General features: G+C 37.8%; 1 protein-coding gene and 1 pseudogene across 2 annotated transcripts in view; one reads left to right on the top strand and one right to left on the bottom strand.

The window, feature by feature from the left end:
- Positions 1 to 17,248, top strand: part of LCLAT1 (lysocardiolipin acyltransferase 1) — a 156,627-nt gene that overhangs the window by 122,004 nt on the left and 17,375 nt on the right. The window lies entirely within an intron of this gene.
- On the bottom strand, positions 2,723 to 3,285 carry LOC138149274 (cytochrome c oxidase subunit 6A1, mitochondrial pseudogene; annotated as a pseudogene).

Here is a 17,248-nt window from a genome sequence, read left to right on the forward strand (position 1 = left end):
GATTGTTAGCATCCCCAAGCCTTTTTTTTCTGCCAGTTTGTCACAGTTTGCAGAAACCATTTTACATTTCTTTAATCATTTATCATAACCAAAGAATTCATTGTGAAGTGACCAATTCACTAGTGATCAGTTTCTTTGTACTTAATCAACCTGGTATTGCAAAAACAGATAGTCTCTTGCCAGGACCGTGTTTTTTGAGTATGGAAGAATGTGCCAGAACTTTAAGAGCCCTAAGGTAGGGGTGGGGAAACTGCAGACTTCTAGGGCCTTCTAAATCCAAATTTAACTGAAAAAAATCCTCAGAATAAAAGGGCTGGTGAAATTAAGGAAGGATTTTTGATTGAAGTAGCCTTGAATCTTAGCTTGGCCTTGAACCGAGAATTTCAACAAGCAGAAAGCAGGAGTGTATGGCCAGCATGACACATATAGGGCTCTAGCATGAATTCTTAAAGTCAGGAAAGAAACAGCATGAGTTTAAGGAACAAGCAAGATGTGAACCAATTGGAGTAGATGGTTTGTGTGTAAGTAATAAATGACCAATAAATAAGCATTTGTAAATGTTTTCTAACAAAAATAGTCCCCATCCTCAGAAAACTTGCATCCTAATGGGAGACACAACATATAAAATCAGAACATAAAAGATAAATGCAGAGTAAATATAAGGTAACCTTAGAGAGAATAGCCCTGGTAGCTGGGGAAAGCAGTAAAAGTCTCCTGGAGGAGGTGGCATTTGATCTAAGTCTTAAAGGTAGCTGTGGATTTTAAGCACGGGGTTAGGATGGAAAGTATTTCATGCATGGGGAACAGCCAATGGAAAGAAATGAAGACAGTAAGGGAGTGTTATGTTCAAGGAACTGCAAGCAGTCCAGCATGGACTACTTCAGAGTTTGTATAAAGGAGGAGAATTTAAGAAGATTGGAAATATAGGAAAGAGTCATGTAGCAAGCTTTAAATGTCAGCAAAAGACTTTATATTTAATCCTGGCGGTAACATTTGGAATTTGTTGAGTGGGGTAGGGTCACGCTATTGGACCTTATGTTTTAGAAAAATGTAGTGAAGAGAGAGTTGCAGTAGGGAGACTAATTAAAAGGCCATTGCAATAGTTTGGCCAAGAGATAATGATCCTGAAGTAGGGTGATGGCTATGGGAGAGGAATAAAGGGGACATATGTGAGAGATAATTGTAGAGAAAGAAATGTCTAGATTTAGTAGCTGCTTGCTTATGTGGGATGAGTGAGAACGAGGAGTTAAGGATGGTCCTTAGGTGAACCTGGGTGACTAGAAGAATGGTGGTGTTCCTGAAAATAATAGGGAAGTATGAAAGAAAGATGGGCTTGCGGCACAGGGAAGAGATAATGAGTTCTGTTTTAGACACATTTAAAATATTTATGGAACATTGGGTTCAAAATGGGTTCAAAATATCCTACAGAATGTTTGTGATATAAGATGGAAATTTGAGAGTGAAACTAAAACTGGATATGTAGATCTAGGAATGTTCTGAATAGAGAAGATAATTAAATCCATGGAAGCTGATGAGATCAGTGAAAATATCCAGAGAGAAAAGTGGGCCTAGTAGAACAGAGCCTTAGGAGACATAAGAGAAGGTGGGCACACTCTTTAGATGTCAAGAAGGAGGAGGATCAAGAAGAGAATTTGGCAATTAAAAGCTGATTGGTAACTTTGAAAAGAAATGGTTGAGTTGTATAATGAGGTTGGTAGCCATACTGGAGAGGGTTTAGAAGAGATTTCAAGGAGGGGAAGTGAAGGAAAAGAATCTTTCAAAGGGATTAGCTAAGTAGGGAAGGAGAGAAACATAGCTATAGAGATGATAGCTAGTGGGCATGGCAGGATCTAGTGAGGTTTTGTTTTCTTTTTAAGGAAAGAGAAGAGGTGGACTTGAGTATGTTTGTAGGCAGTAGAAAAAGAGCTAGTAATAAAGAATGTTTGAAAACTATAGGAGAGTGGGTATGATGGCAGAGCTATTTCCTGAAAAAAAATAGGTGAAGATGGGCTCAAGGGTATGTGGAAAAAGGTTGGCTTTAGCAAGGAAAAGGGCCATTTATCCATCAGAGACTAAAGTGAAAAGATAGTGGGGGATAATTTCATAGGAATGTGAGGTGAAGAGAGAAAAGGCAGGACTTAGCAAGTAGTGTTAGCTTTTTTTAAGTAGGAGGCGTGGTCTTTAGCAGAGAGCGGGAGGAGGATGTGGTATGAAAGGCTTGAGAAGAGAAGAAAGGTCTGGAACAGCTGCTGTGGTGAGTTTAATAGGGAATCAATTAAGGAGGAGCAGGGGGAAGATTGCTTTGCTCTGGTGAGGGCATGGTTCAGATTAGCTAACATAAATTTGTATTGAACCCAGTCAATAGCACATAAATGAGAGCAAAGGAGGTACATGGTACCAGTAATACAGATATGGTAGTTGGCAGGGCATGATTGGTGATGAGACACTGAAAGGATTTGAGAGTAGAAGATAGTATAAAGCTGAACTGCTTCACCAGGAAGCCAAATTTGAGAAAGGAGGAATGTATAGACAGAACAGAGATGATGAACTGGAATACAACTGAGGGATGATGCAATTGCATGTCATGTCATGATGAGAAGAAAAAGTAGGTTTTGGAGGAGTGAAGTTAGAGAAAGATGGATATCTAAAAGGTTACAATCAGATAAAGTAAATTCAGAGATTTTTAACATGGAAATGTGTAATATTTATTGGTAATAGCAAAGTAACATAAGGTTATGACAATATTTATGTGTAGTTGTTGTTTGTCCTTTATTCTTTTTGGGAGGGTTAGAATTACTTATTTAAGCTGTGGAAATCACAAGCAAAATGATAAAAGGTCAGCTACATTTGTCACGTGTGATGCTAGTGAACCTAAGGTCCCCTGTAATTTTCTCTTCCACATAGAAAGAAAAGGGTGGTTCAGCCGCTGCTGTGGCCCCTAGCGCTTGATTAGTGCGGTCCCAGTTTTCTTTACTCATCCTCACATCCGGTTGGGAGAGGATTGACGTGATGGTTATGAAATAGAGTATGGTTTCCATCCCCATGGGAAGGGCTTGGTCCAGATACAGAGGTGGGGGTAGGGGACGAATTCGGGCTGCTTGTGATGCTCCCGCGACTTCAGGTAGGCATTCAGCATGCTGACTGCCACCCCAGGGAGCACCACGAAGTAGGTCAGCATCCTCCACAGGCGGTCCAAGCCCTCCTTGCTGTGGGCGCCACTGGAGAGTGACTGTCTTGCAGGGTGTGGACCTGGCCCAGCAGCCTCCCACTTGCGGTTACAGCCATCTTTCAACAATAGCAGCCACTGGAACTGGAACTTGTCCTTTATTCTTGAAGACCAATAGTGTCACAAGGATTATGTCTTGACTTGCACGTGAATTGGATTTGAATATAGCTGAGGTGGAGTGGAAGAACTGATTTGAAAAAATTGAGAAACTCAGAAGTTAGGGTGTTTGAAAAAGTGTCAGCTTACTTGTTTAGTCCTCTAGAATGGGGTAAAAATGAAATGGAGAGAAAGAGTGATCTAGGCACTAGAGCCCTCAAGGAGGGAAGAGGGGTAATCTTCTGGTTAGTAGATTGCAGCTAGCAGCATCTGGATTGAGTGATAAATTTGAACTGCATGAATTTCATAGGAGGAGAACTTGCTAAGTGATGGTGATAGAGGGAGTCTAGAAGTGGTATTGAGAAGCAAGGAATATTTTAGCTGCAGTACTACCATTAGTAAATCAGGGTATAAATGCAAGTCTAGTTAAGTACTATATTGAGTACTGCAGCCACTACTCATTATAGACATTGTGTATGCTTTGATAAATTAAACACTTTATGCATTTTGTACTTAATTTGAGTAGGACTTTTTATTATTGCCTTCTGGATTTTGTTATTATCTAGAAATGCTATTAATTTTTATGGGCTTATTTTGTAGCCTGCAAGTTTACTAAAGCTATTCTTTATCTCAATTACTTTTTTTTCACTGATTTCCTAGAATTCTGTAAGTAACCCACCATGTCATCAACAAAGAGAGAATAACTTTATATTCTCTTTGCTTATCTTTATGCTTTTAATTTCTTTTGTCTTATTGCTATTGCTAGCATTTCTATATATAAAATGATATTGGGAGAAAGGGAGCATCCTTGCTTTTCTACATGTATTGGGAAAGTTTTTTGTGTTTCTCCAATGCTTGCTGTTTTTATTTATGTTTTATTTTTATTTTTTGAGGCAATCAGAGTTAAGGGACTCCCCCGCCCCAGGGTCACATAGCTAGTATCTGAGAGCAGAGCTCAGGTTATCCCAACCCCAGGATCAGTGTTCTATCCATTGCACCACCTAGCTGCTCCCTGCTGTTGGATTTAGATAGATACCTGAGAGACACAGAGAGAGAGAGAGAGAGTTGCTGCTATGACTGTACTTTGTAGAGCTTTTGCCATAAATGAGTGTTGTATTTTGTCAAACTTTTTTCTGCATCTTTTGAGATATATATGTGTTTGGATGTTTTTGTTTTTAATATGATTAATTAAATTAATGGTTTTTCTAATATTGGACCATTCTTACATCTCTGCTATAAATCCAACGTAATCATAATGAATGCTTTTTTGTTATTGTTTAAATTATTGTAGTCTTCCTCCTCACCCAATGATTAAATTTTTTCCAACTTATTTATTTATTTATAATTTTTAACATTCATTTCCACAAGATTTTGAGTTACGTATTTTCTCCCTGTCTCTCCCCTGCCCTCCACCCCAAGATAGTAAGCCTACTGAATACCCCTCCCCACACCCCTCAACTTTCTAGTAGGGCAAGATGGATTTCTATACCCCAGTAACTGTATATCTTATTTCCCAGTTGCATGTAAAAAAAATTTATTTTGACATTTGTTTTTAAAACTTTGATTTCCAGATTCTTTCCCTTCTGCCCTTGTCACCTACCTCTACTGGGAAGATAAGCGATTCAATATAGGTTGTACATGTGCAGTTACACTAAATATTTCCATAGCAGTTATATTGTGAAAAACTAAGTATATTTCCCTCCATCGTGTCCCACCCTCTACTTATTCTATTTTCTACTTTGACCCTGTCCCTTTTCAAAAGTGTTTGCTTCTAACTACCCTCTACCCCAATTTTCTCTCCCTTCTATCATACCCCCTCTTATCCCCTTCCCCCCTACTTTCCTGTAGGGTGAAATACCCAATTGAGTGTGTATCCTTAAGCCAAATTCAATGAGAGTATGGTTGACTCATTCATTTTTACCTTCCTTCTTTTCCCCTCCATTGTAACCATTTTTTCTTGCCTCTTTTATATGAGATAATTTACCCTATTCTATCTCTCCCTTTTTCCTCCCAATATATTCTTCTCTCATTTCTTAATTTTATTTTTTAGATGTCATCCCTTCATATTCAACTGATCCTGTGCCCTCTGTCTATATATACATGTACACACATATATTTATACACACATACACCCTCCTATACCTACATATGTATATGTGTGTGTACGTATATATACACATATATATACACACACACACATATATATATACATATATATACACACATATATATTCCCTTCAACTGTCCTCATACTGAGAAAAGTCTCATGAGTTACAATTATTGTCTTTCCATGTAGTAATATAAATAGTTCAACTTTAATAAGTTTCTTATGATTTCTTTTTCCTGTTTACCTTCTCATGCTTCTCTTGCTTCTTGTATTTTCAGTAAGATTTTCTGGTTTTTTCATCAAGAATGCTTGAAAGTCCTCTATTTCATTGAATGACAATATTTTTCCCTGAAGCATTATTCTCAGTTTTACTGGGTAGGTGATTCTTGGTTTTAATCCTAGTTCCTTTGACCTTTGGCATATCATATTCCAAGTCCTTTGATCCCTTAGTGTAGAAGTTGCTAGGTCTTGTGTTATCCTGATTGTGTTTCCACAATACTCAAATTGTTTCTTCCTGACTGCTTGTAATATTTTCTCCTTGACCTGGGAACTCTGGAATTTGGCTATAATATTGCTAGGAGTTTTCTTCTGGGGATCTTTTTCAAGAGGCTTTTGGTGAATTCTTTAAATTTCTCTTTTGTCCTCTGGTTTTAAAATATCAGGTCAGTTTTCCTCGAGAATTTTTTGAAGGATGATTTCTAGGTTCTTTTTTTTTATCATGGCTTTCAGGTAGTCCAGTAATTTTTAAATTATCTCTCCTGGATCTATTTTCCAGGTCAGTGGTTTTTCCAGTAAGATATTTCACATTGCCTTCTGTTTTTTCATTTGTTGTTTGCATCTGTTTTATAGTATCTTAATTTCTCCTAAAGTCACTAGCTTCCATTTGCTCCAATCTAATTCTGAAGGAATGATTCTCTTCAGTGAGCTTTTGAGATTCTTTTTCCATCTGGCAAATTTGACTTTTTAAGGCTTTCTTCTCCTCATTGGCTTTTTGAGCCTCTTTTGCCATTTGAGTTAGTCTAGTTTTTAAGGTGTTATTTTTTTCAGTCAGGTTGTTGACTCTCATTTCATAATTTTCTTGTATCATTCTCATTTCTCTTCCCAATTTTTCCTCCACTTATTTGGTTTTCAAAATCCTTTTTAAGCTCCTCTATGACCTGTAACCAGCTTATATTTTCTTGGAAGCTTTTAGTGCAGGAGTTCTGACTTTGTTGTCTTCCTCCTGTTTCATGCTTTGATCCGTTTTGTCCCCAAAATAGGAGTATAAAATCAGATTGCTGTGCTTGCTTTGCTTCCTTTGCTTGCTCATGTTGCCACTCAGTTACTTGACTTTTGAGCTTTTTGTCACAATAGAACCTCTGCTACCAGAAAGGGGAGCTTCGTCCCAAGTGGCTGGGGTTTTCTCAGCTGCTGGAGCTATTAGTTTTGTCTGCCCTTTCTGAAGCCTCCACATGCTCTGACAAACTGTTTATGCATCCCAGGACCTCCACCCTAGACAGTGATCCAGATCCAAGCAGGTTAAAGCAAGAGTGATTGCCCCTCAGACTGGTCTCCCTACAATCTGCAGGCCAGGAGCTCTGAAGCAGCCACATGGCGGTGGCGGCTGCATGACCGCCATGCCTCAGTTGCTTCTCCCTCCAGGGGGTAAAGGCTGGACCACACTCCCAAGCTCCTGGTTCCCAAAGTCCACACTGCACTGACCTCTCACTTTGTCCTTAGCATCAATGGGTTGATAATTCTGGAAACAGCCACAGCTGCTGGTGATCTGAAATCCTTCCAGCCTTTTTCATTATTTTCTTGCATCATTCTCATTTCTTTTCCCAATTTTTCCTCTACTTCTCTTACTTGATTTTCTTTTTCTTTTTCTGCTTTTTGGAGGGCAGTTGGGGTTAAATGACTTGCCCAAGGTCACAAGGCTAGGTTTTGTGTTAACTGCCTGAGGTCAGATTTGAACTCAGGTCCTCCTGACTCTAGGGCCAGTGCTCTATTCACTGCGCCACCTAGCTGCTCCCTTACTTGATTTTCTAAATTCTTCTTGAGCTCCTCTATGGCCTGCAGCCAGTTCATATTTTTCTTAGAAGCTTCTGATGCAGGAATTTTGACTTTGTTGTCTTCTTCTCATTCTATGTTTTGATGATCTTTGTCCCCAAAAGAGGATTCTGTAGTCTGATTTTGCTTCCTCTGTTCGTCTTGCTAACCAGTTACTTGAGTTACTTTTAAGCTCTTTGCCATGGTAGAACTCTGTTTCCAGAGTGGAGAGACCTGTGTCCTAAATTGTTGGGGTTTTTGCAGTTGTCAGAGCTGTTGTCAGAGCTATGAGGAGGCCGCCCTCTACAGCCACCACAAGCTCTGGCACACTGGCATTCCTCACCCCAGGACCACCACCCAAGACTGGGGACCAGATCCAAACAGGTCAAAGCAAGAACGATTACCTTCTGAATAGTTGCTTGGTCCCTCTATGCTCTGTAGTCCAGGACTTCTGGAGGTAGCTACAAGGCAGCAGTTGCAGTCAGTGCACCACCACCACCTCTTTCCCTGAGTGCAGGGGCTGGACCATGCTCTTCTCTCATCCAGGATAAACAGGGTTCCCCACTGACCTTTTACTTTGTTTTTGGCATTTATGCATTGAGAAGCCTGGACACTGCCAAAGCTATTGGTGATTCACTCTCTTGAAGTTTGCTGTGGCCATTGTAATTCTTATTCTGATTTCCCTAGCCTTGGCCCTCATTGATTTTGAACTTAGTAACTGTCAGTCCCAGCGTGATGAACTTTAACAGGGATAAATGTGTGTGTTATATTTAGGTCCAAAACTTACTTATGCAAGTATAGAATGGGAGACACCAGTTCATTTGAAAGAGACCTAGAGATCATTATTGATGAGTTCAATAAGAGCCAAAAGTTTGCTATCACTGTGCTAATAAAAAAATGTCATCTTCCAATGCCGGCAGGTCCTACTGTACAATGCGACTGTCAGACCATGTCTGGAAAATACTGTACAGTTCTGGGTGTCGTGTGTGTAAAGGGACTTTTAGAAACCTGGAGGCTAACTAGCATGATGAGGCATCTGGATACCATCTAACTAAAGACAAAAGGACTAACAAACAATGAAAAATGTCTATCAGTGAGAATCAGGATTTGGGTTGAAACCTTGACTCCATCACTTAACTCCATTACCTTGGGGAATTTACTTAGCCTCTGTAAGCCTCAGTTTCCTTCTTGTAAAAACGAGAATATTGAACTAAATGACCTCTGAGGTTCCTTCTAGCTTCAAATTTTTGATCCTGTGAAGCAAGATTGAGTTTTCTGTCCTTGAAAATATTTAAGAGGAAGCTGGATGACCACCCACCAGAGATGTCATAGAAAGGATTCCTGTACTGGTTGAGAGATTGGGTTCAATGGCTTTTTCATTTCTGAGATTTTGTTACCCTATCAGTAAATCTGACAAATAAGTGAATGCTTTTAGTGTTTTCTAGATTGCAGTGACTTCACTTAGATGTTGGAAGAATGCTTTAGACAAAAGTGAATGTATATTTTCCCTTAGATATTTTAAATCAGCATTTATGGTGCCAAAATTTGAACAGACTACTTACCAGCCTAAATATGTTTGCACACAGTAGTATCTTCTCATTTAAATTCAATCATAGTCACCAAACAGCCCTGGCTTAAACTAGCGGAAGGTATAAACTTCATTTTCATCTCATTAGGCCACCTGGAAGCAGCAATCAGTGAGTAGTCCTGACGTCAATGGTCTCTCTACTTCATTAAAATGTTAATTTCATGGTTTTAATTCCCTTTGTAAAATGTGCCACTGCAGGACACCATGTGCAGATTTATTCCAAACCACATCAACCTGCATATTATGCTCTGGTATTTTTCCCCTTAGGTTTCTTTATCTGTTTTCTATTTTAAGATATTAGTTGTGTTTAAAAATATTTAAATCCTTTGTGTTTTCCTTGTTAAAAATCCTAAATATATTTAGTCATATTTTAAGATAGTTGATTTCTGGCTCATAAAAAGTGAACCCTTTTCAAATTTCTTACATCTCTGAACACTTTGCTTGTCTTACCAATGGCTGACATTCCCCCTCCCCCCAACATTCTAACATAGGCTTCTGTGTTTCTGGTTAGATAAGAAACAATACATCTTGCTACAGTTCCATCACTAAGACTGGAAAGGTTCTCTCAACACAGTTATAATATCAAGGTTTCTGAATATGAGATTAGAGGATTTGGGTTTGAGTCCTATCCCTGCTAGTCAACTCACTTACAAGACCTTGTATGAGCCACTTAAACTATCTTTGTTTTCTCATCTATGGAAGTAGGGGTCTGGACGAGGTGATCTCTAAAGTCCCCTTACATTTATAAATCTATTATTTTGTGATCTGGTAACAGTCTTTGATGAAAATTAATTATCAACTATTATGACTTCCAGGGACCACAGTATTTCTTGAAAGGTAGAGCTGAAAGATGTTGCCTACAGTAAAATATTCCCCACACATTGTAGATTCTTTGATGAATGTAACCACAGAACAATTCTCTGATTGTCAATATCAAGGAAGGAGATAGAGTGTTGTGTGCAAGGATCAGCAAGGAGACTAGTATAGGATTGCAGGGCATGGAAAGGGAGTAAGGTGTGGGAAGATTGGAAAGATAAGTAGGGGCCAGGTTACAAACATCTTTAAAAGCCAGACGGAGGATTTAACATTTGGTCCAAGGGATAATAGCTACTGGAGATCATTAAATAGGAGGATGACATGATAAGGTCTGTATTTTAAGAAAATCAGTTTGACGGTTAAGGATGAACTGGAATGGAAAGAGACTTGAATCAGGGAGACCAGGCAGAAGGCTACTGCAAGGAAGGAAAAAATGACAGGACTTGGCAGCAGATTTTATATTTGGTAGGGGGAGTTGAGAGAGAGTAAGAAATCGAGGACGACACCTGTCTTGTGACCTAGGTAACTGGGAGGTTAGTATTACCCAAGACAGTAGTAATGGGGAAGGTAGGAGGAGGGAAGGTTTGGGGGAAGAGATAATGAGTTCAATTTTGGACATGCTGAGTTTAAGATGTCTATAGGACATCCAATTCAAAATGTCTCATATATAGACAATTGGGAAAGTGGGCTAGACAAATAGATCTAAGAATAATTAGCATAGATCAGGGGTGGGAAATCTGCAGTCTCAGGGCCACATGTGGCCTTCTAGGCCTTTTGGTACAGCCTTTTGAAATAATCCAAACTTCACAGAACAAATCCTTTTATTAGGGAGATTTGTTCTGTGAAGTTTGGATTCAGTCAGAGGGCCACACTTGAGGCCTTGAGGCCACAAGTTCCCCATCCCTGGCATAGAGTTTAAAGCAGATTGAGATCACCAAACAAATAACATAGAAGGAAAAGAGAAGAAGACCAAGGCCACAGCCTTAGGGAAGCGAGACAGATAGCAGGAGAACCAGGAGATACTGGCTTCCAGAAAATCTTTAGAGAATAGAGTTATCAAAGAGGAGAGGGTAGGGTGATGGACAGTGTCAAAGAGAATTTAAGAAGGATGTGGATTAACAAAAGGTCATTAGGTTTATTAAAAAAGAATACTTACTGTATAACAAAGCTTACAGGTGATCATTTGGCTTAGGCTAATTTGGCTTAGGCTAAGACCTACAATGAAAGAAAATCCATCATCTCTCTTGATAGCTATTCTTTCTTTGTATAGCTTTAAATTCTTAAGTATTTTTCCTGACATCAAGTCTAACTTTGAACCTTTTTGTACCTTCCACCCTTTAGATGATAGGATTGTGCCCAACCCCATCTGGATTTTTTTTTTAGTAGTAATACGGGAGTGGTTTGCCATTCCTTCTCCAGCTCATTTTACAGATGAGGAAACTGAAACAAATGGGATTAAGTGACTTGCCAGGGTCACACAGCTAGTGAGTGTCTGAGGCAAGCCTGCACAACCTGTGGCCGTGGGCTTTAAGTGACCTGTGGACATGTCAGAGGATTTTTTTGTGGCCCACAAAAAATGTAGAGGAAATCCTTTGGTGGGCCACAGGCTATACAGTCCTGGGAGGTGACTGTTGAACTCCTGACACCAGGCCTGGAATTCTATCCACTGCACCAAGTCTAATCCCCTTATTTTATAATTGAGGGAACTGGGACTTGGAGATGTTAAAATTATTTGCCCAATATTTTACAGATAATAAATGACAAGAGGTAGAATTTGAAGCCAGGTCTTCCTGAAAAACAAGTCATTCATAAACCCCTTCTTACTCCCCCGGTCTTATCCTCTATGAAAAGACAGGCACAAGAATTGCACAGGAAATGAAGGTATTGATGAGTTTCAGTCCATATTTGTTAAGGAAAAATATCCATACCCATGAAACCACAGATCCATTGAAACATTAAAATTTACACATCATAGCAATTTCCATTGGAAGGCTGATAACAGAGGACAGAGCTACTTACATACTCCATTAGGCATATTAAAGACCTTTTATGTCTAAAATCCTCTCCCAAAGCAGTCTCTGTAGATGCATTAAAGGTAAAATGGTACACTTCCTTGTTCTTAACAGAAATCTTGATCTCATACTGACTCTCCTGAAGGGAAGTTGTCCTTAGAAAGTCATTATTCTTGTCCATCCAATTATTTTTAAGCTCCACAAAGGTAGGGACCGTGTTTCACACTTTGTTTCACTCAAAGTGTCTTTCCCATAGTTTAGTAAATAGTACTGTCCATCTCCTAGTAATCACAGTTTAATAGCTGAATGTGACGGATGTGAGGGACAGTTGAGCTGACCTGATTTACTTTTTGCCACTAAGTAGCATTTAACATTCCTCTTGCTTTATCTTTCCTTACCTATCCTACTTTAAATGACTTTCTTAACAAAACCTGGAGTTCCATTGAAGGCAAGTTTAAAATTTTTTAAGAGATTATTTGCCTCTCATTATTCCTATTAAAAACAAAAGAATTAGCTTAACTGTTGCCACCAGGTGATTTTCATTGGTTGATTGCATAACAATATTGAGCATGCATAATATGCTTAGCATTGTGTTAGATGTTGTTGAGTATACACACAAAGTATAACACAATCCCTGATCTCAGATAGCTTATAGTTTAATAATATTTTAGTGTGATTTTTTTCTATGATTAAGGTGTTTTATACCTATGCATTTCTACCTTCGTTATGGTTGTTGGGACATACTGACATGCAGAGAAGTGAATCTCTGAATCTTCAGTTGTGATTCATTTTAGTGTTGCATCCCGCCTGATTCTTGTGGTACAGGGTCTTGTCAGAAGATGACCCTGCCAGTCTGTCTTTTAGGTTCACTGATTTTATTATTTTTTAAATTTAGTATTTTATTTTTTCTCAAGTACGTGAAAAAAAAACCTTTCAATATTTGTTTTTAAAATTGAATTCCAAATTCTCTTCTTCCCTCACCACCTTCCTCACTGAAGAGATAAGCAATTTAATATAGATTATACATGTATAAGCATGCAAAACATTTCCATATTTGTCATGTTGTAAAAAAAAACATAGAACAATATAAAAAACTCAAGAAAAAATTTTTAAAAGTTTTTTTTAAAAACTTATTTTTTTAAATAATTAAAAATTAAATAATTAAAAAACATTCAGACTTTTATCAGTTCTTTTCTCTGGGGATGGATAGTATTTTTCATCATAAGCTCTTCAGAGTTGTCTTGGATTGTTGTATTGCTGAGAATAGGTAAGTCATTCACAGCTGATCATCTTACAGTATTGCTGTAACTTTGTACACAGTACATTTCACTTTGCATCAGCTCATATAAGTCTGGGTTTTTCTGAGAGCATCTGGCTTGTTTCTTATGGCACAACAGTATTCTATCACAATTATGTACCACAACTTGTTAAACCATTCCCCAGTTGATGAATATCCCCTCAAATTTCCATTTCTTTGCTATCAAAAAAGAGCTGCTAAAAATACTTTGGTATGTGTTGGTCCTTTTCCTTTTTTTAATCTTCTTTTAATATCTTTTGGGATACAAACCTAGTAGTGGTGGTATTACTAGGTCAAAGGGATATACCTTTGGGCATAGTTCCACATTACATAATGATTGAATCAATTCACAACTCCACCAACAGAGCATTAGTGTCTCAATTTTCCCATATCCTCTCCAATATTTATAATTTCCTTTTCTGTCCTGTTAACCAATCTAATAGGTGTGAAGTAGTACCTCAGAATTGTTTTAATTTGCCTTTCTCCAATCAATAGTGATTTAGAACATTTTTTTCATATGACTAAGATAGCTTTGATTACTTCATCTGAAAACAGACTTCATATTTTTTGATCTTTTATCAATTGAGGAATGGCTCTTTTTTTTTTATGAATTTGACCTGTTTCTCTATATATTTGAGAGATGAAGCCTTTATCAGAGAAACTTGCTTCAAAAGTTTTTCACAGTTATGATTGCTATCTTCCTTCCATCCTGTTTCTCCCATGTTGATTCTGTTATCTTTATTCTTTTACCCTGTGCCTTCTCAATAATGTTTTGCTTTTGATTACCACCTCCCCAATCCACTCTCCCTTCTATGAACAGTGCCCCCACCTTGTCCTCTTCCCCTACTTTACTGTAGGGTAAGTTAGATTTCTTTACCCAATTGCATGTGTATGTTATTCCATCTTTGAGCCAGTTCCAATGTGAGTAAGGTTCAAGTGTTTCCTGCCACTTCCCCATTTTACCCTACACTGTAAAAACTCTTTCTTGCCTCTTTTATGTGAGATAATTTACCCCATTTTTACCTCTACCTTTCTCTTTCTCCCAGTGTATTCCTCTTTCTCCTCCCTTAATTTTATTTTTTTAGGTATCTTCCCATCTTATCCAATTCACACCTGTGCCATCTGTCTAGATATACTCCTTTTAACTACCATAATAATGAGAAAGTTCTTATGAATTACAAGTATCATCTTCCCATGTAGGAATGTAAACAGTTTAACCTTAGGATATGATATCTCTTGTGATTTCCTTTTTCTGTTGACCTTTTTATGCTTCTCTTGAGTCTTATATTTGAAAGTCACATTTTCTATTTAGCTCTGGTCTTTTCATCAGGAATGCTTGGAAGTCCTCTATTTCATTGAATGGCCATTTTTTCTCTTGAATGATTATACACAGTTTTTCTGACTAGGTGATTCTTATTTGTAATCCTAGCTTCTTTGTCCTCCAGAATGTCATATTCCAAACCCTCTGATCCTTTAATGTAGAAGCTTCTAAATCTTGTGTTATCCTGACTGTGGCTCCACCATACTTGAATTGTTTCTTTCTGGATGCTTTCAATATTTTCTTTTTGACCTGGGAACAGGTTTACTGATTTTTAGAATGTGAACACTGATTGGTGTTCAGTAGGAAGCTAATGAAGTCATTTCCCCCCTTAGAAACCAATATAAAGCTAACAAACAAAATGTAATTGTATTCACCTGTTCATGATGCATAGTTGTATCACTATGCTTAATGCATTTCAGTAAAGGAGTCATATAATAGTACTTTCTCTACTGATATAATTGGACTATGCTTCATTTTACTGATTTTTACAAATTCATTCCTGTCTTTAACATAATCCTATAAAGTTCTCTTGAACTTAGAACACTGGTGTCCTGAGGAGTATAATATAACCAAGACATTTTTTCATGCACATGTTCTCATTATAGAGTAGTATATTCGTTCTGCTATGAACTAATTTTGATTAACTTATATTTGGCATACAATGTTTGAAAATGGTAAGAGTCTCAGAGTTATAGTTTGGTAAAGTAGAGCTATTTAAGTTTTTATAAGTGGGTATTGGTTTCAACCATTCCAATTTGAAAGATTTATTTTAAAATATTGTTATGACCAGTTTCTTCTTTTTAATTTTTAACTTTGAAGGCTTTTACTTGATAAGACTCCCTGAAATGTTCTCTTATCCTCTTCTCTGAGTGGCTAAATCCTACCCATCTCTCAGAATGTAACTCAGGTTCATCTTCTTTCAGGAAAATTTTGTTGAGGCTCAAATGAAGTAGTGTGGAGAAAAGCCCTTTGTAAACTTTAAAGACACTGTATAAATATACATTTTTATTCTGCATAAAAGGATGAAGGAATGAAGACTAGACTAGAACAGTGACTTCATTGGGATAGGAGATACCTGGATAAGGAAACTCCCTTTATCAATACAGATCAGCCCATGATCTATAATTTAGAATCTTAGAGAATTTCCTAGAGCAGAGGTATCATATTTATTGGCCATATATGGCCCATAAAATTTCCTAGTGGAACTAGATTAAAATATAATTAGGAAGGCGTGGCTAGGTGACACAGTGAATAGAGCACTGGCCCTGGAGTCAGGAGGACCTGAGTTCAAATCTGGCTTGTGCAAATGACTTGCCCAAGGTCATAGGCTATATATATGAGTCCTAGCTCTGAGGCTTTCAGAAATTTTTTTAAAAACACTTTTCCAATGGAAACAAAAGCACCTTTCTCTACTGAAACTATGATTATTATATAAAGGAATTCCCTTGCAAAATGTGACCCTGTAGTTTTAATGATCATGCTGAACTCAAAGTACAGATATTTATAAGATTCTACTCTTTGCTCTACCATGGTATAGCTACTATTATCAGAGGTAAGCCACTTAATCCCTTAGCATATCACATATTTGTATAGTATTTTAGAATGTGAATACTAATAATACAGTTTATAATTTGATAAGGCTCATTTCTCTTTAACCTGAATTTAATTTAGGCAGACAGGATAAGAAAACCATGGGCTGCCAACATCCTATTTTCTGGGCAAGTTTTGGAACACCATAATAAATAATGGGATTTACAGGACATAGGCTCTACAAGTCTCATAACAAATATAACCCCCCCAATAACCTCAATAAAGATGAAGAATGAAGTTGGCACAAGATTACAAATAGGGTAAAACTCTTCCCTAGCCATTCCCATCTTCCTCCACCTCTATCCTGCCCCTAAAACAATCTTCTTTCTCAGGTCCAATGCCATTACGTCCCAAACTACATTGGAAAGGCTATGTGTTCCAATAATATCCCTTTCCTTCTACTCACTACAGTCAAAACTCATTAATGATGATGCTTAGCTAAGAGTTGGTCTAATTAAAACAGTACACACAAAGGATATGTTTATTCTAAAAGAAGACCATGTTAGTTTATAAGAATTTTCAGTTGATAAAATGTGTGGATAAGATTTTTCGAGCCTTAATAGCATCCCGGTCCAATGTTCCCACCCCCCCACCCCACTCCAACCCAGCAGAATTTTTAGACAGAAAGTAAATTTTATGGAATCATTGCTATTTAGTAGCACATAGCTATCTCCCATCCCTTTTCCCTTGCAAATAACTCTCTTCCCAGTAGGGTTCAGTGAAAACAGAATCACCATGGGAAAAAGAATGTTGACTGGCAGAAAATATTTAAGAATCAACATGATAGATCCTTGAAAGCAAAGGGTCTCCTGTGCATTGAGCTCCCTATTATTGAAAAGGTTGCCATTATGTAGGGGCCAAGAAAAAGAGGAGAGATCTGGGTTAAAGGGAGCATTTGATAGAGCTGCTTTTACACTAAAAGAGAGAAGAGATGGAACAGTTCAAGGGAGGGACAGCAGTTTCAAATTTTACAGGGCTGAGAAAGAACAGTGGAATCTATTCTGTGATGTACATGGAATTTTTGTTTTAAGTTAGTTAAAAGCCTTTGGGTAGTTTTGAGAGATAGGCTATGTAAAATTAGAACCAGAATGTGGCTATTTCAGCATCTATTTCAGTAATTCTGGCCTACAAGTCTTTATAGTTTACAAGTGAGAAACATATTAGGTA

The sequence above is a fragment of the Petaurus breviceps genome, unplaced genomic scaffold, assembly GCF_028583685.1.
Source record: "Petaurus breviceps papuanus isolate PSGF00001 unplaced genomic scaffold, PetGlider_PUasm1.0 90845, whole genome shotgun sequence".
NCBI classification, from domain to species: Eukaryota; Metazoa; Chordata; class Mammalia; order Diprotodontia; family Petauridae; genus Petaurus; species Petaurus breviceps.